At 38.4% G+C, this 19,777-nt stretch overlaps 1 pseudogene; it reads right to left on the bottom strand.

The window, feature by feature from the left end:
- Positions 1-240: 240 nt before the first annotated feature.
- The window catches only part of LOC131317232 (protein ROOT HAIR DEFECTIVE 3-like), a 38,380-nt pseudogene continuing 18,843 nt past the window's right edge, over positions 241-19,777 (bottom strand).

The raw sequence follows: 19,777 nt of genomic DNA, 5'->3' as shown, positions 1-19,777 counted from the left end.
TTTCAACAAAATCCAGTATTTCTCAAAACGCCACTAAAAATGAACAACTAATGCACGCCGTGGTAACTTTTGCCGGCATTTGTCAGACTTGTTACGGCGATTTTGAAATGCCGGGAAAGGGCTTTTCCCTTGTAGTGCATGAGAATGGAAATACAGTACCGTCAACAGAAAATTTCTCATTTCAGATGATTCCCCTCATTGTTAATAACAAAAATACATGGTGATTTTCATGAGATTCCAAATGACAGCCATAGAGTTAACAATACATATCACATTATGGAAGACGGCAATAATCTGGAATTTAAATTTTTTTAGTTCACAACATTGACACAAACACACAGTATGTCAGGACCGGAGGGACAACTCACGCACTGATTTCTGAGGAAAAACTCTATTTATATAGATGCTCACACAATATATACAAACTTGAAAAAAACCTCACCGGGTAGAGCCACAACCGGCTCCCCCTCTCCAGCCTCACATCTCTCAGCTACACCACTCTTCACCTCTCAATCAGTACACATACATACATATACACAGAGAAGGAGACCAAGGCTTTCCGCGTTAATCGGTTGGGAGTAGTTATGCCGACTCTAGGGAGTAATTAACAGTTGTGGAGGAGCTCAGTCAACAATAGGGGCTGCGCACAACACAGTGAACTGTGGAATAGTGTAGTGACAAACAATACAACGATAAGCTCAATTGGTGAAACCAAATAGGCCAAAATATGGATGTATCGTTTAGAACCAAACAAAAATGAAAGTTATGGAAATTTGAGTGCCCATACTGGGCTAAGGGTGGCTCCACCAGTGATCAAAACGACGCTTATTGCCATATCCTCCACACCCGAATCATTAAAACTCAAATCCGGCAAACAAAGACACGCTACTTGGGGGCTGCATGCATAGAGAGAGCGCATAAATGCATAACAATTAAGAGAGTAAATCAGGAAAAAAAAAAATTGAGACGACCATGAAGTTGAGGCCCTTCACAGGCCCACTTCGGTGAAAACTTCCATATAAAATACTTGTCGAGAACATCATTTATACCAAAAGTCATGTTGAACGGGAATCCTAATAAACACACAATAGTTGCAGATTCAAATATAGAGACTCGGAATAAAATTAGAGATGGGTCTCTGCTAATAGGTATAACTCATGATATGTAGATCCAATGTGTATATCCTATTGAAAACATATCGACAATAACTCCAAAATAAGACCAGTATTTAAAAGATCATGTTAGCACATATAAAACCCCCAATAAATCTAAGATTTTGGAGGAAAAGTTAGTTTGGAACTAGGGAATGAACTTTTGAGAAGTTGAGAATAGCAAATAGATAGTATGTTCTTAGATGTCTATCGATCTTCACTTCCTCATTTATATTTACGAAGGGAAGGAATTAATTAATAAGAAGAGGGCTTCGGCCAAACAGCATCAAGGGTGCACTTAATCTAAGGTGTTAAAGCATTCAACTCAAAATCAATTGGCAATAAATGGATAGGCCATCCAAGCTCATATACTAGTTTTGGAAGAGATAATTAGCTATGTGGAACAATTTTCAATACTCTCCCTCACGTGTGACTCCCGACTCGCACGTAGAGAGGTCAACAAAGGATCTGGAACACATGGATCACAACAAAATAAAGTGCAGCTATGGCACAAACAATGGGAAAAGCCTCTGAAAACCTTGGTATGATACTATATTTAAGCATCCAACTCAAAACCAATTGGTAATGAGTGGAGAAGCCGCCCAGACTCATATATTAGTTTTGGAGGAGATAAGTAATTGATGTGGGACAATTTCCAATATTAATATATGCTAACATTTGCCAATAACAAAAAAAAAAAAAAGAAGATTATCAAAGATGTTTAATCCATGACCCAATGGGCATAATGAGGAGAGAAATAGGAGAACTCACCAAAATTAAAACTCGTCAGAACAGCAGACCGGGCAGCTTGTGGTAATCCAGCTCTATTGGCTTTCAATACAAATAAAGAAGAATTACAGAAAACAAAATGAGAGAGAGAGAGAGAGAGAGAGAGAGAGAGAGACCACTTAAATATGATGAATAGAAATAGGCAACTAGTAATTGAGTTCAACTATGACACTCCTTTGGAGAACATTACATCGCCAGGCTGCCAGCCAAAAGATAAGAAAGCATATACATAAAGATACATACAAAGTGTCCCAGCAACCCCGGAGTATCGAGACTCGGGAACAAAATTAGCAATAGGTCTCTGCAAATTGGTATAACTCATGATATGTTGATCCAATGTGTATATCCTATTGAAAACATATCTACAAAAACTCCAAAATGCAACCATTATTGAATAGCTCTTAGCAAATATACAATCAAAATAAATTTAGGGTGTTGGAAGATAAGTTAGTGTGGAAATAGAGAAATGAAATTCTGAGAAGTTGAGATATAAATAGCAAAAACTGATTGGATTGTTTGTGAATGTGAATAGATATATATATATCTGTGTGTGTGTGTGTGTGTGTGTGCTTAATGCAATTTTTGTGCAATTAGTTTTGTGAGTCTCTGAAATAGAGATGTTGATTGGAGATGCTCTTAGATGTCTATCGGTTGGTCTTCACTTCGTCGTTTACATTTCTGGAGGGAAAGAATTAGTAATTACTATGTTTCATCCATGACCCTGTAGACATAATTAGGAGAGACAGCAACAAATAGGAGAACTCACCAGCTATTAAAGCCTTAGCAAGAGCATCGAGAGCAGCTATTGTTAAATCAGGTCTATTGTCTTCGAATACAAAAAAGAAAGGATAACAGAAAACGAAATGAGAGAGAATAGACCACTTAAATATAATGAATAGAAATAGGCAACTAGTTCATTTTGGTATATGACAACTATGACACTCCTTTGGAGAACAGTACAAAGGGAGGGCCAGGCTGCCAGGCAAAAGATAAGAAGGCATATACATAGGGATACATACACAAAAGTGCCCCAGCAGTCCCAAGGCCCCCAACCAGGCCACCAACCACGCATCCGCCTAAGAAAATTTTTAACCCGTATTCCCACTCCTGAAAAGTAAAGGAGAGAATGAAAATGATAAAAGGTCATCAAAAAATGCTGAATATCACAAACTACACCAAGTTATATTTGTGCATATGTTTTACGATGCTGACACCAATTGATTTGCACTTAAGCTCGCTTAGATTCACTTTGTATGTTTGATAACAATTAAAGAGAAAAGGAAACGGAAAGGGAACTACACCAAGTTTAGTCCCTATTAATAGGCCATAGGAGCCTGGGATTTTGTACGATAAGGCTTATACTAAAATAGCGACTATAATGAATTAATAATCTAAATAAATGGATTCCACCAAGGTTTTGATCAATTCAAGAATGCCCGAACCCCATGGTAAAGTGAAGTGGTGTTCCACTAAAGGTTCTTAAAATATAAGTACTTATTCCCGCTTTACGAGACAGATCATTCTATCACAATACATCGCCTTTAATTCAAAAATAAGTACTTATTTGAGTTTGTGGAACACACCCTGAATAGTTTTTGCTAGCAAGATTGATTATCAATAAGGAAGGAGAGTGTGGGTTTAGCCTCGAAAGATCTAGTCTTGCAAGGAGACATTCAGTCAAGCAGGGGTACTCTAGTGAGGGGGTGCTAGACGCTAGACTTGGAGTGACACAGGCGCTCTGCTAGAGAGGCTGGACAGATGCAACGATTACCCACTCTGGGTGGAGGGGGTGATTGTTGGGGTCCACCTATAGTGGTGGGGTTTTGTGAGAGATACCATAGTGTTAGGTGTCTTGTATATTTTACTCGGATCCCTTATATATATAGCTTGTAAACCCTATTAGGGTTACTGTGTGACATAATGTGAGGGAAAGGGTGAGGCGAGGGGGGGGGGGGGGTGGGGCGCCGTCATTTATGGGGTCTGAAGTGGCGGTTTCTCGACGGCCGTTCATGGGGTTCTGAGCACAGGGTTCTACGGTTTGGTAAGGTTTTCTCTGCCCGTGACATTTCTGTCTCCTCTTTTTTCTGACCCCCTTCCCTATTTTTCTGTGCTCATTCCTCTCCGTCATTTTTTCCATCGCCATCCCTTTCCCAGCCTTGTTTCCTTCTCTATTTTGTTGATTCACCGTCGGTTTTCTCCTAGATTGACCAGTTTTTGGCCTAACGGCATGGTGGATTTGGCGGTTGTTGGCGACAAGGTTGGCGTAGCCTCCCGCTGAGTTTCACTGTTGGGTGTCTCGGTTCTTGCTTAACAACTTGGTCGAGCTTATGTGGCAGATTTTGGGTGTTTCGTGTTACCGTCCGTCTCTCCAATGGGGTTGGCCAGTGGTAGCTTGGTGGTGTATGGAGGTGGCGGCTTGGTGGTGTTCGTGGAGGTTGACTATCTGTCTGAAAGTGTTGTTCCGTTGGCGGCAGTGTTTGAAGTTCGGCAAAAGAGTAGGGATAGGTTTTGGGTTTTCTTGCGTTGGACATAGCCCACTTCGTTAGGTTAGACCTTTTAGGTGTTTAGGGCTTGACCCTTCAGGTATTTTGGGGCTTTGTTCCCAGCAGGTGTATTTTCTAACCTTTGGTTGGAACCCCTTCCCCTCTCCCCCCTACTTGATGTACCCTATCAAGTTTCTTAATAAAATGTTACTTTTGCCGATAAAAAAAAATAATGGATAAAATGTGACAAAATAAGTCAATGAGAGACAAGTGTCTAGCTAGATGTCCTAGCTTTGTTTTAGTTGTTTTATTTGTTGCAAGGCTTTGTCCTAATTGTGTAGGCTTAGCTGATGCCTTCTTTGCCTCTTGTATTGTTTCAAGGGTATACCCCGATGAGTTGTTCCCCCTTTTTGGTTTCTAATAAAATCTATCTTACCAAAAAAAGGTAATGTGTACCATTGAGATTTATAGTTGATGATTTTAGCAAATTCACAACCGTTACACCCGATTCTTGTTTTTTTTTTTTTTTTGATAGGCACACCCGATTCCTGTTACATAACGTCGATATATATATATATATATATATATATATATATATATATATATATATATATATATGATGAGTTCCCTTCTTATAAGGACTACCTTATTTTAATAAAATGAGGACCTCTCTTTCCTGATCGAATTTCGATGATCCGAGCCGCTTAATGTGTTCAGAACGTGATTTTAAAGGTACCCGCGAGAAATCAGCAAAAAAAAATGACCGGGAAGGGCTTCATCCGAGCAGTTTTTGTTTATTTTTTATCTAACGGTTCAAATAACAACTACTCAAATCAAGCCCTTCCCGGTCATTTTTTTTGCCGATTTCTCACGGGTACCCTTAAAATCACGTTATGAACACATTAAGTGGCTCGGATCATCGAAATTCGATCGGGAAAGGCGAGAAATGGAAGGTCCGCATATAAGGTCCTTACCTGAAGATTTCTGTATATATATATACACACACACACACAGAGAGTCTGTCTCCCGTAAGGACCACCTCATTTTAATAAAATGCGGACCTCCCTTTCCCGATTGAATTTCGATGATCCGAGCCGCTCAATGTGTTCAGAACGTGATTTTAAGGGTACTCGCGAGAAATCAGCAAAAAAAATGACCGAGAAGGACTTCATCCGAGCAGTTTTTGTTTGTTTTTTATCGAACGATTCAAACAAAAACTGCTCGGATGAAGCTCTTCCCGGTCTTTTTTTTTTTGCCGATTTTTCGCGGGTACCCTTAAAATCACGTTCTGAACACATTGAGCGGCTTGGATCATCGAAATTCAATCAGAAAATGAGAGAAATGAGGAGGTCCGCATTTTAACTAAAATAAGGACTCCCTCATTTAAGATTGACTATATATATATCGGGGCGGTTCCGGAGACACTTAAAAATACCCTTAAAAAAACCCTCCAAATCTTAATCTCATAGTTTCCAATCAAATTTTGATAATCCGAGCCGCTCAATGTGTTCAGAATGTGATTTTAAGGGTGCCCGTGAGAAACTAGCAAAAAAACTAATCGGGAAGGGCTTGATTTGAGCCGTTTTTAATTGAACCGTTCAATAAAGTTCAATAAAAAACTGTTCGGATGAAGCTCTTCCCGGTCATTTTTTTTGCTAATTTCTCACGGGCACCCTTAAAATCACGTTCTGATTACATTGAGCGGCTCGGATCATCAAAATTCGATCGGGAACTTAGGGGGGCTTTTTTAAGGGTTTTTTTAAGTATCCCCGGAACCGCCCCATATATATATATATAGACCTATTTTTAGTTTTATGTCTCCCACTACCATCATCAGAAGTTACAACTTATCGCCAGGCAATTTTAAAAGCTATGAGTCAGGAATACTCAACTGGAGTAGTAACTGAAGGTTTTTTGTCCAAATGAACTTGAAGAGTATGCAAAAGGAAAAGTCTACACACCAGGAAACCAGCCCATGCCCCAACCCTGGATAGCCCAAAACGACGTCGTTTTGGGCGTCCCTAAAAAAAAAACAAATTACTGAAATCTGGTTCTACGCGATAAATAAAAGAGAAAAAGGGGGAGAGAGGTTCTACACGATGAAAGAGAAAAAGGGATAGAGAGGAGGAGAAGGAGGAGGAGGACGATGACCAGACCAACGCCATCACTGCGATCGCTACCGGCGACCGCCATCACCACTGGCGACCACCACCGCGACCGCCATCACCACCAGCGACCACCATCGCAACCGCCATCACCACCGGCGACCTTCCTTCCACCGACTGCCACTGCCACCACCAGTGGCGATTTTCGCTTTCTCGACTTCCGACGCAACCACACACCGCCAAGGTCTCTCTCTGTTCATTATTTTGTTCGTTTCTCTCTCAATTGAAAGTTAGGGTTTTTTGTATCCTTGCTTTTCCTTATTTCGTTTCTGCTTAGAATTGAAAGATGAGATTTCAATTGAAAGTTAGGGTTTTGATTCCAAATTGAACCACAGTTTGTATTGCTAATATAAGAATTGTACATGATTTCATAATGTAGTTCAATCATATACCGAAGTTTTCTACTTTCTTGGGATTTTTCGAGGATCTAGGGAATTTACAGAGAGTTTGTATATTTTTATTTACCCTTATATAAACTGCAAAATCAAGTGATTAAATATTAAGAAAGATGTTTAAGGGGTGTGAAATTTAACCCCTTTACTTTTTATTTTGGCTCAGTATTTTATAGGTTAATAGGCAGTTAAATGACTATTAGAAGTGTGGTAGGCTTACTTGAAATGCTTATCTGATTTCTCCTTTGTAGACAATGCTTCAAATGAATTTATAGTCACTCATTTGGTAGAAAATGGTTGCATAATGGATTGTATAGACTGCAGCTATAGAATACATAAGAGCATTCCTTGGAGTAGGCTTATCAACCCAAATGGCTTATCAACCCAAATGGAGAACCTCCATATGAGAAACTCAAGGAAAGCATCCAGTTCTAGTTCATATTGGAATAAAAATCCTGGCTAATCCCAAGGAAAAGAAGAGAAACAAGTTGAATTCCTTGTACCTATACTAGTAACCTCTTCAAATGAAAAACCAAATAAGTCACGTGATACATACCTTCGTTAGACTAAAGACATTAACCAACTGTTTTTTCAGCATGGCAGATATTTCAATGTCGAGTCTCTATGCATCCACCTGATTCCCTTTCTTGACAAGGGTCTTATTGAGATGATTGCTCATTTAAATGTGTGTGGAAATTACATTTACCCAAGTTTTAATTTTGCAAACTGATCAACTTATTTCAAAATTTGAGCAAGGTGGTTTAGGAAGAAGGTGGCCTAATTGATGTGTGTTTTAACAGGTGCTGAAATTGGCTGGAAAAAGCGGCGAGGGACAACAAGAAGACCCGTATCATGCCACAACCCATTCATGTTGTAGCTATTACTGTGAACATCCTAATGATGCTTCAAACATCTTCCAGTGTCGATGCCGACAATGACGAGGATGAAGACGAAGACGAAGAGGAGACGGGCAGTGAGGAGGAGGAGGAAGACGAGAGCATGAGGACGATGATAGTGAGGGTGGTGATAGTAGTTCTTTTTATTTTTATTTTTATTTTTTGCTCGCAGCTTAAGGGAGAGGATAAATGTAATGCCCATATAATGATTTTTGTATTCGGAAGACCATGTAGTTTGCTTATCATTCTAGTGAATGTCAAAGTTTGCTCTATTTATTTTTTGTTGCTTTCGTGGTTTTTTGAAGACAATGCTTAGTTTTCTTTGTTGTTTCAAAACTTTAAACTTGAATGTGCTTGATGATTTTATGACTTTGGCTTTGTGAATGGTCATTAGGACGATAAATGCCTGGTGTGGGCTTGTGCGTAACATGTTGTTATTGTTGTACTGAACGAGACGCGAGACGTTGGGTTAGGATCAAAAATAGGGGAGGTGCTGCCCAAATTTTCAGCATAATGAGCAAATTATGCTGAAAATGTAATAGCAAGCCAAACTGCTTTGACCTATACTTTCCTACATATGCTAATTACATTTAGACACCTGCGTTGGTGTGTATGTTGTCGAAAAAGAGGGCCAAGAGGTAACAAAAATACTCAAGTTTGAAATCCTAACTTTTTGATGATGAGAAGAAAAATGAGCCGTGTCTGACACGTGTCCAATACAAAAATGGACACGAAACAATTACATTCCATAAACTCAATTTCTAGCACTCCAGAAACTAAAAGTGAAACTCAATTTCAAATATGGATACGACACAATACATCTTTCAAGATACGATACGGATATGGATACGATACGGATACGGATACGACACAATACGTTTGATTAATATAAATTGCATTCATCCAATATAATCCAACACATTGCAACCTTGCAACATTCACAAGTTTAACAAAGCAGTCGTAATGCTAATACTATTACAGATTCATCAATGTCATGACCAATGAAAATAACAATACATATTCATCATTTCCATAGAACAACGAAGTGAACTACTCTCCATTATTATTGGGATCAAATTCCACCTGTCACCAATGTTTCACATTATTTTTCAAAAACTAGGACACGAATCGTGTCCGACACGGAAACGGACACAACACAAGAACATTCTAGAAACTCAAATTCCACCAGTCCAGAAACTCCAAATTGAAACTCAATTTCAACACTCTAGAAACTCAATTTCCAGCACCTACTCTTGAAGTAATTGTTACCAACATTGAAACTCAAAATTGAAATGCATACACAACTGTTACCAACATTGAATGTGACACCTTTTTCATTAAACAAAATGATAGAAACACCACATAATTTTCACTTCACCACAAAACATGAATGAAAATTAGTTTCTAACAAAATACAAGAAACTCTCTATACCAATAAGCAAGTTTTCTACTATTCGCCGTTATCATTTGTATTCAACATTTTTGAAATACTTTATTGTGCTCCTCCCCACCCTTGCCCTTGACTTTTCATAAAACTTGATGGTGCTCCTTCCCAACGTTGACGTTGATCTCCCCAAAAACTTGATTGTCCTCTCCCGGGCTATGTTCATGATTGTGCTCCAAGGCAACCCGATTTAACCTCCACTTTCCATTCGGGTACAGAGCAAAATTAAGGCGAGCTGGACAATCAGTTTTTGTTTGTGGCCTTGGTTTGACCGGATTGGTTGTTCTCACCCTCGCCATTCCACCTCGACTACATTCAAAAGTTACATGCCTCAAGGTTCCATCTCTTCCCTTTTTGTGACATTTTTTTGCCACACCAAACCCATTTTCTTTAGCATATCTTGAGTAATATAGATAAGCTTCATCTGGTGTGTCGAACATCATTACCACCTTCGGTTGCTCAACTGTAACTTCAAAATTTTCGGTTGACTCATTTCCATTCACATTAGTACCTATCTCATCACTCTCTTTTTCTAAAGAACCACTCAATACCTCTTCGTCATTTTCATTGTGTCCACTCCATACCTTCGCCTCATTAGTATCTATCTCATCTTGATTTGACGATCGAGGAGGCATTGTCGACGGAACAGACTCCGGCGACATCAAAGATGTTGGTGATGGCAACGGAAACCTACATGTTCAAGAATAAAAATATTATGACATGAGCTTATCTCGGCAAACTGCAATATCATTGCATGTCAAATATCAAGTGTAAAAGCCACTATCCCAAAATTATGACATGAGCTTATCTTAGCAAACCACAATATCAATCAAGTAAGAATGAAAATATGAGCAATCAATTCATGTTAGTGTAGCTCCAAATGTCAATCAAGAAACCGTTTCCAAGACAAATTTCAAACAGTTCCACGTACTTCTTGACACTTTACCCGTGCTAGTTAGCTCAGTAAGAATGAAAAAGAGAGGAGCCAATGAATGCTTTCTTTTTTTGTCTTCAGTTCACAAGTCTTTTTTTTCCCCTGATAACATGCTATTGACCTTCCACTAGGTAAAGAGTATAGAATGAACATAAATTCTTTGTCCTCTTAAGCTATCCTTCATCCCATATACGTTGCTAAAAAGCATCCTAGGTTGAGAACTCAAATGTTCAAGACTTCAAGTAATTACTGAACAAGGACCAAATCCAAAAACTAGGGCAAAATTTAGAACCCTAATACAAGATTTACCCTAACATTTTGCATTATTTAGAGGGATAAAACCCCCACCCTCATAAGCAATTGGTTATCAATTCATGATAGGAGTTAACCACCCTTTACTTCCGTCACTTGCCTCCACTAACACTGAAGTCAGGACCCAAATCGAATTTAGGAAGTCAGAACCCAAATCGAATTTTGGACCAACAGATATATAAATATGAGAGAGGGAGAAAGAGAGACCTTGGCGGTGGATTTGACGTCGCGGGTGCGTCGGTTTTCGCAACGGGTCGATCGCCGGTGGTGCTCATGGTCGTCGGAGTGGAGGTTACGCTGGTGGCCATCGGTGGTGGTGGTGAGGTTGGTGGACGAAAGTGGTGGAGGTGAGGTTGGTGGTCGGGCTCCTCCTCCTCCTCTGATATCTCCCTGTTCTGTTTTCGCGCGATGGTAGAAAGGCCGATTCAAAATTTCAGTAATTTTTTTTTTTTTTTTAGAGACGCCCAAAACGACGTCGTTTTGGACTATCCAAGGTTGGGGCATGGGCTGGTTTCCTGGTGTGTAGACTTACTGTATGCAAAACTATCTCACACTGTAGCTTCTCCCGCACTTCAAATGTGTTGCAGTTGGCATGTTCAACAATGACATCTGAAAAGAAAGTGAGCATAAGATGGTGCACCATCCGGGATTTTGAGCCCTGATTCTCGATTTTGTTTAAATCTCAAAAGTAGCTCCTAATTGCTGATTTTAGATTATGAACTTTTGATGACCATTCTATTCTTAACTTTTAATTATTTACAAACCTATCCAGCACTTATTTATAATCCTTATCAACTATTAAAAAGAAATCCTATTGGCTAATGTACTGAAGCTGCACTCATGGACTAATTTTTTATTTTTCATTTGCTACTAACCAAACCAAACCAAACCGAGCCTTACGTCCCAATCACTTGGGTCGGCTACATGAATCCGTTTCCTCCATTGGACTCTGTCAAGTGTCACTTGTTCACACAGACCCATTATACTCATATCTTTGCGCACTATAGCATCTAATGTCAATTTAGGTCTACCCCTCCCCGTAACATTGCTACCTAGAGCTTTCATATCCGCTCTCTTAACTACTGCATCTTCTAGTCTACGGTAGATATGCCCAAACCACCTTAGCCTATTTTTCCTCAACTTCTCATCTATAAGTGCTACACCTACCATCTCACGAACTGTTTCATTTTTAATCTTGTCTTGTCTAGTCTTACCACACATCCACCTCAACATTCTCATTTCTGCTACACTCATTTTGCTCATATGTTGTTTCTTAATAGGCCAACATTCTGTCCTAAAAAGCATCGCTGATCTTATGGCAGTTCCATAGAATTTTCCCTTCAATTTTGCAGGTACTCTCTTGTCACATAGTACACCAGTAGCGCTTCTCCACTTGAGCCACCCCACTTGGATCCTATGGGTCACATCATCAGCAATCTCTCCATCTCTACTAATAATTGAGCCTAAGTACCTAAAATGATCACTCTTTGGTATCTCCTGGTCTTGGATCATCACTCTTTCTTCATGCGCACTACTGGTACCACTAAACTTGCACACCATATACTCAGTTTTACTCCTACTTATCTGAAAACCCTTTGACTCTAATGCTTCTCTCCAAATTTCTAGTTTCGTATTAACACCTCTAGCGGTTTCATCTACAAGGACAATGTCATTTGCAAATATCATACACCATGGAATATCCTCTTGAAATTGTCCAGTCAATTCATCCATAATTAAGGCAAAGAGGTATGGGCTCAGGGCTGACCCTTGATGCAATCCTACGGTGATAGAAAATTCACTCGTTTCCCCTACTGGTGATCTAATGGTAGTGACGGCACCTTCATACATGTCTCTAATCACCTCGATATACCCTTTGGTCACTCCTTTTCTCTCCAGAACCCACCATATGATGTCCCTAGGCACCCTATCATAAGCCTTTTCTAAGTCTATGAAAACTATATGGAGATCCTTCTTCTTTGCTCTGTATTTTTCTACCAATCTCCTTAATAGGTATATAGCTTCCATGGTTGATCTTCCTGGCATGAACCCAAACTATTTCATTTGCTACTGCACGTAAAAAAAAAAAATATATATATATATATATATTGGTCATCGTACTAAAGCTAAGAGTCTGTGATATTTGTTTGAATGTTGACAAAGAAAATGGTATTATAACAACTGGTAAATTTAAACATTCAATACTCTAATAATAATTTTTAATAGTTTCAAAGAAAATAATGTTGCATATGTTTATACAAGGAGTCATAGTAGTAAGGGCATTATGGTCAAATGTTCACCTACAATCCAATAATCTGATTGTCATTCCAAACACTTCACAGATGAATAAACTATTTTTACACTTCTACCAAATAGTTTTACAGATTTTTTTTTTTTTATGAAACACATTTACAGATTCTGATTATGTGTTTCTAATAATTCAACCTCTAGAGTCGATCTACAATCCAGAACCTATAATTCACTAAAATAATTTGTACCAAACACCTACTAAGACCTATAAATAGAATGGTTTTGATTTTTGTTTCACAACCACTATTGGCATCATGACATTCGTTAATTTACCTGCACATCTACCATCAAAAGACTTCATGCAAGCCTGTTGACATTCATGAGCAGCCACGGTAACATCTTTCCCGTTTTTTAAAGCATTAGCAAATGCTTTCTTGAATTCCTCGAGAGTTCTTGACTCTATATTTGCTAAAATGGATTGGAAGGCCGATCGAACAAGCTGAAAAATCAGGAGAATGTGTATAGATAAAAAATGAGGATAAATCATATAACATCAACCATACATATAAAATAATATATGACCTGGTAGAATCAAGAGTCTTCAGAAATGAGAAACTCAAATGATAAAAATCCTCTCCCACTGTGAGCTTAATAGGGGAGGGAGTCTTCGATAAAATGACAAAATACAAAAAATGTGGTGTAAGTAGGGCACGTAACATGCACCATGGGACCAAAAACAGCATCTAGTTAGCCTTAACGTGCAATTTCTCTTTTTCATGCTATTGTGCAAGTTCTAGGTGTCATGTTACTAGATGCTAAGTAACTCAAAATGGGCGACTGTTAAAATTAAAACCTTGTTATTTCCAATCAGACCAAGTTTTATGTTTGTAGTTGGGCTAAGTTAGTGGGTTTTGTTGTTGGGCCCAAATGTTAAAAGTTAAAGCCCAAGTTCCCAAGTTCCTATTTTGTTTAAGACTAGATTTTGCTGTGAATGAGATACAGAGAGCATCTCCTTTCACCTGTTTTTTCTTGCGGCTAAAGTGACTGCTTTGAGTAGTCCATTTTTGTTCCATTCTCTTGCTTCTCTTCCACTAAAATCAACAATAGTTTTTAGGGAAAAGCCAACAGCGACGCCGGTCAAGCCATCATGTTTCGTACTTTGTTCCACACAGCAACTCGGGAAATGATTCTCTTTTGATCCTAAGACTGCTTATACATGGTTTGGTAAGTGAATTGAAACTTAGCTGGCTTTTACCAGCAATTTTAGACTCGGATACCAATACTCGAAAGCTCAATAAGGCAATTCATTGATCTCAGTTTTGTGTACCCTTTGATTGGATATTGAGCACAGATTCCAAGTTCCTAGTATCGTTTAGCTGTCAATGTTATGAATGTGATACTTGCATCGCATTTAGCACAATAAATGATACAAAAATCCAAAAATTTAAACAGCCATCAGGAGGCCTTACTGACATCAGTTTCTCTTCCAAGTGGTTTCTCTTTTCAGACCTAACACCTTCATCAAAATATGCAGTCTCCACATCGTACCTGCAAAAAGGAATGCATTCAGCAATGGAATCACATAGAAGAGAAATTAAAAGTGGTAAAATTAAAACGAATAGTTCTAAGGTTCTGTAGATTATAAGAATATTAAGAATATAGATCACAAAGAAGACAACTCTCTCCAATTTCATAAGACTACCGAATTCTGGATATGCCTTTAGATGTATCATGAGATTTGTAAAGTAGGATAGAGTTTCCTAATCAGAACAGGAGACAGAAACAGGAATATTTAAGGAAAATTGGTAGAAGATAAAAATATTCAAATAGTTCGATTTGAGTTAGCTTGGATATTGTAAAATACATTCATGTCAAAACAAACTACCCCAAAGTAAGCAAATTTTCTAAACACAATTCCAGCAAAAATAAAACTTGGTAAGCAAATTTTCTAAACACAATTCCAGCGAAAATAAAACTTGGCAAAAGAAAGAAACAATTAATGTGGGCTCACAAGCATGTTATGTGTTCAATGGTCCAATTTGCACTACTGACGGAACTGTCTACTAACACTTATCAAGAAGGATATTACTCTAGAACATAGCGCCCGATGACGAAATATAAGCGAACATAATGTTTCATGGACACTATCTTTAATTTGTGACGGGTGCGGGCGCACATGTGTAAAAGAAGTTCATATCAAATAGTACAGACATTGTATAGAATGACTTTAGTTTCCTATTGATCAATATATGCCGTCGGATAATGGTGTTTTACGTAAGAGTATTTGATGTTATCATATGCATGATAACATAAAAAAAAGAAGTAATAAAATAGGTACTTCACTCCATTTGTCATTAAAGCATGAAAAATTACACAATTATATGATTAGCGTCCGAGGGAAAGTATCTGGACACGCATACCACACGACTCACTGTTGTCACAATGTCGAGCGTCCTTGTTTTGTTTGAACAAAACATGTAAGCTCTGCCAAACTTTTAGAGTCATGATAAAGCTGACGTAACATGAACACCAATCACAATTCTGTTGCTGAGACACCGGAAATGATTACTGAACGAGAGGTTAGGTACTTACTCGTGCAAACAAGAATTGATTATTGAACTATACTTCTTCCCAAACCCTGGCGTTGGATTGGTTTGTGCACGCTCTTTTAATTGGCGCCTCTCCTATAATATTTTGGATCCAGCTTGGTAATTACAATTGGGGACCATTAAAAGGGTATCTCTACAAACACAGTTCAAAAGCAAAAGTTGATACCTCATTTGCAACAAAGGCCTTAAGCTTTTTGTCAACAATTTCCCCACAGCGTATAGTAGCAACCATAACCTACACGATAAAACAGTACATGACATCATCCTCTAAAGGTATACAAAGAGTAGTACCCGTTCAATAGACTTTCAGATATTACCATGTGCTTAGGAAGGTCAAGCGTCTTGTCATCCTTAATAGTTTTCCAGATCTCTTGGGCACTAAGAGAAAAGTCTGAACCACGAATTGTGTCCCGCCTATCTCCAGCTAGCCCACCATGTGCTATGGAATGAATGAATCGCTGCCTTAAATTATACACCTTCAACGTACGAAACAGCAACTTATATTCCACAGTTCGTTCCACCAACTAAAACAACAGGTAAGAAAAAACATATTGCCCTAGGTGCTATGAACATACACAAGAGTAGGTGTAATTTAAGACAGTACAGCATTTTACACGTGTACCTGCTCTTTAAATTGCTCTTCCCTCTCCAAATAATTAGGAAGGCCAACAACTTCAACCTGGAAATAAAATTAGTAATCAGACATGAATTCATGTACTTGCCAAATCATCCATTATGAACTCTGCATGGACAAGCTTAAGCTAATCTTGAGAGGAACTGTGACATCTTACATTAAAAAAGGTACTCAAGGGAGTTCTGTTGTGACCTTCTGGCTTAGGGATGGAGTCCCATATCTGCAACAAACAAATAATTTGAGAGCCAACCACATAAAGATTTAAAAGGAAAACCAAGTACATCACCTTCTGAATATCTTTCCTCAAACGATGTTCTAAAACTTCCAAGGGTGTCTACACACACAAATTAGAAAAACACAAAGGGGAAGAAAGGTTAAGCCCTATTCAGATCCAATTAAACTAAACAAATGTTAGATCAATTAAGAGAACAGCAAACACTAACTAAAACAATTTTCAATGTAGAGATGCAAAATAAATGACAAGACAAAACATACCAGTACAAAATCAAGTATTACAAACATCAAAGTTGTTTTACGTGGACTAAACAATCGCAATACGCCCTGTACAAATACCATCATAACGTTATACAAATATTGCGGGGTGCATGTAATTCAAAGTAACTGCCTCTAGAAAGGAGATGCATGAGAGATACCTCTAATACATTTTCCCAAAGCGGCTTACTTGCACCGTTCTCAAGACCGATACATGTTTGAAACCTAAATAATAAAAAAAAGGTAATCAATGGTATAAATTGTAGGTGTCAATATGAATTATATAATGCACCTTGGTAGATTTCCGTAAATCAAACTTACATATTTATCAGCACTATATGGGAAACAGCAAGTGCAAAAAGGCCACTTCGCTTTTCAAATGCAGTATCATCCTAGAAAAGGAAATAAAAGGAAAAGAAACAAAATGGATGAAGACCAATTAGGGAAAAAAATCTGTTTCTAGTTAGTTTCAACAAAATCAAAATCAATGCTAACAAGTCGTTGCATTCTCTGAATGAAATCCATATGCAACATTGTCAATCCAAGTCAACGATTATGCTCAAATGAGCTTCTTAAAACATGAATCCATATCATGTCATGTCATCCTTTTATGATTGCTTCAATAGCAACAATCTTTTCTTAAAACATGAATCCATATCACGTCATGTCTTCTTTTTATGATTGCTCCAATAGCAACAATCTTTAATACCCCTGAATGTTTATAGACAAAACACCCAACCCAATTGAATTCATCGAAATCGATGACTTAGCTTTTGAACCTAATTCTCAATCGAGATGCTGAAGATATTATTTAGTCTATGTGAGAGAGGAACTCTATATTCAATCCATGTAAACAAATTGAACAACCAACAAAGCGACGTGCAACTCAAAGCGCCAAGACCTTCAGCGAAATAGAAACAAATCGCACTGACACGAGCATTGCATGCGTTAATAACGGGAAATGAATATACATGGGCAAAGTATAAATAATACATTGTTTTACGTGTATGACATAGGCAAGCATCTGCATGAGAAGTCCAACAAACAAGCAACGTATAATGGTAAATGGTTAATAGGAAACCAAAGAGGGCGATACAAATCATCAGTTCATTTAATTATCAGCTCTAAGTTCCATAAATGCACCTCTCCTCGTTCTCCTCCATCACTACCCTCCACATCCATTACAAGAGTGCAGGGCTCAATGCCAGCACATCTTGCCAGCCAAATACCTTGAGTCGTTTTAGACCTGGACCAAGCAAAGGGATCTCATTACCTTATGATGACTGCTCAAAAACAAATGTGTCCCTATAATAAAGCTTAACAAATACATGCCTTTGATTAAGTCCATCCATCTCCTTAAACTTGGTCCCAAACAGATGATTTAATAGAGTGCTCTTCCCTGTGGAGTAATAGATTAAATCATCAGGGACGAACCAACCAGGATTTCATACATGAGGGGGCCGACAACATGAACAAGAAGATTTTGAAATTTCAAGGTTCAAGAATATCAAACCATAAACAACTAAAAGGTGAAAATAAAAGTTTCTCCATGCAGTATACCAAGCATGTATCAAAATGGGATTCCGCGATACCTTAGGCCACGAAAGTCATCTATGATTGAGTAGGAACAAATTTTCGCAGCAATTTCCTACTCAATGAATATAACCAAAGTATTTGTGAAAACTCATTCTTCATTTTTCTGCGAAGCCTGATTTTGACAATATTCATAGCTGGAAATGCCATTTATGGGCCACCATTCTTTATTCGATTGGAGCCCACAATGTATTGTTTAAATATTTAAACCAAAAATACTTAGACAATTATATAAATTTCAAACTACGGGGAGGCCTGGCTCCCATAAGGACACCCTTCGTTCCGTGTTTGGTAATCATCAACATTAGAAAAGTAAACCATATCTAACCCGACATAAATAAAAAGCAACGTATTTCATAAACAAAAATGCTGGAGCAACAATGAAACAAACACGTTGCCCTTCTTCAGGAGCGTAGGGATCGTGGAAGAGTAAATTAATCATTTTTTTTTATAACTCAGATGTCTGGACCAGCTTAAGCGCACCTTGACTAATCCTAGGGGCTCACTGCCGACTGACGGGGAGCCCAATTAAAGTAGGAGCAAAGTTCCGTACAAACTGGCCCCAAAAGAGTTGATTAGGGAGAGTAAATCAATCTTGAACAGGACTGTAATTCTGCACATAAGTTAATTCATTTTGCCCCACATGATTCGACATGGTAGGCATGGATTTAGCAAAAGACATCTTCAAGATTATAGTGATAGCACTCAGACACTATTACAATAGTGAGAACTATCATCATCTTGCTTAGGAGAGCACCAATATTTTTAAACTGCACATAATGAACAAAGAGGACTTATTTACCAAAAAAATATTAGTATTAAAAGTCAAAATGCATGAACAGAGAAACACGCATTTAATAACTGAAGGAGAGTAGTTGACCATACCACTACTTTGTGGCCCCATGATGGAAACTACAGCATAGTTAAGCCCACATGCAGCCAGATTCACCTTCCCCAGAAACTTGTCAAATTCAACACCATTAATTCAACGTGCCATCTTGTTCTATGAGGTGAGTCTCAAAACATTCATTGCCATTTTCTGAAAAAATATACCCGTGAATCAAAAAGAAACCATAAAATCACGGATCCTGAAATTTCAGATTCTTCATGTTAGACAATAGTCAATTTCACTAGGTGCATGAAATTGGCCAGATAGCATACAATGCTAAGTCTTCTTTAACGGTTATCTTAGAGAGAGATAGCACTTAAATGCATCAGCATGTCTCCGTTACCATTGTTTCTGCAGTTGCCGGGGAGGCGGCGGCAGGAATGGCAACGGGGCGGGGAGGGGTGGGTTTCGATGTACCCTAACCGCGAACCTAAAATTCCCAAACTCCGAAAACCGACCGGGCAATGAAAATTTCCCTCGTTCCTGTTAGGTAACAGGTTTACCCGCCCCGTTCTTTTTTTCTCAATTCTCAAACAGAAGAATGCAACAATTCCTGGGAGGTAAAAAAAATCTTGCAACAAGTTCAATCCCAAATTTTCTCACCAAACAACTAAACAAGTTCATCCATTTGCCAAGAAAAAAAACAAACAAACAAGTTCGTCCATAAGCAAGTAGCTACTCCATAGTATTTGAGCAAAATAACAAACAACAACTCAAGTACTATTATATAAAGCTGATCCCAGAGTC

The sequence above is a fragment of the Rhododendron vialii genome, chromosome 2a, assembly GCF_030253575.1.
Source record: "Rhododendron vialii isolate Sample 1 chromosome 2a, ASM3025357v1".
NCBI lineage: Eukaryota > Viridiplantae > Streptophyta > Magnoliopsida > Ericales > Ericaceae > Rhododendron > Rhododendron vialii.
The sequence above is the reverse complement of the archived record's forward strand: the minus strand, read 5'-3'. Positions and strand labels throughout refer to the sequence as shown.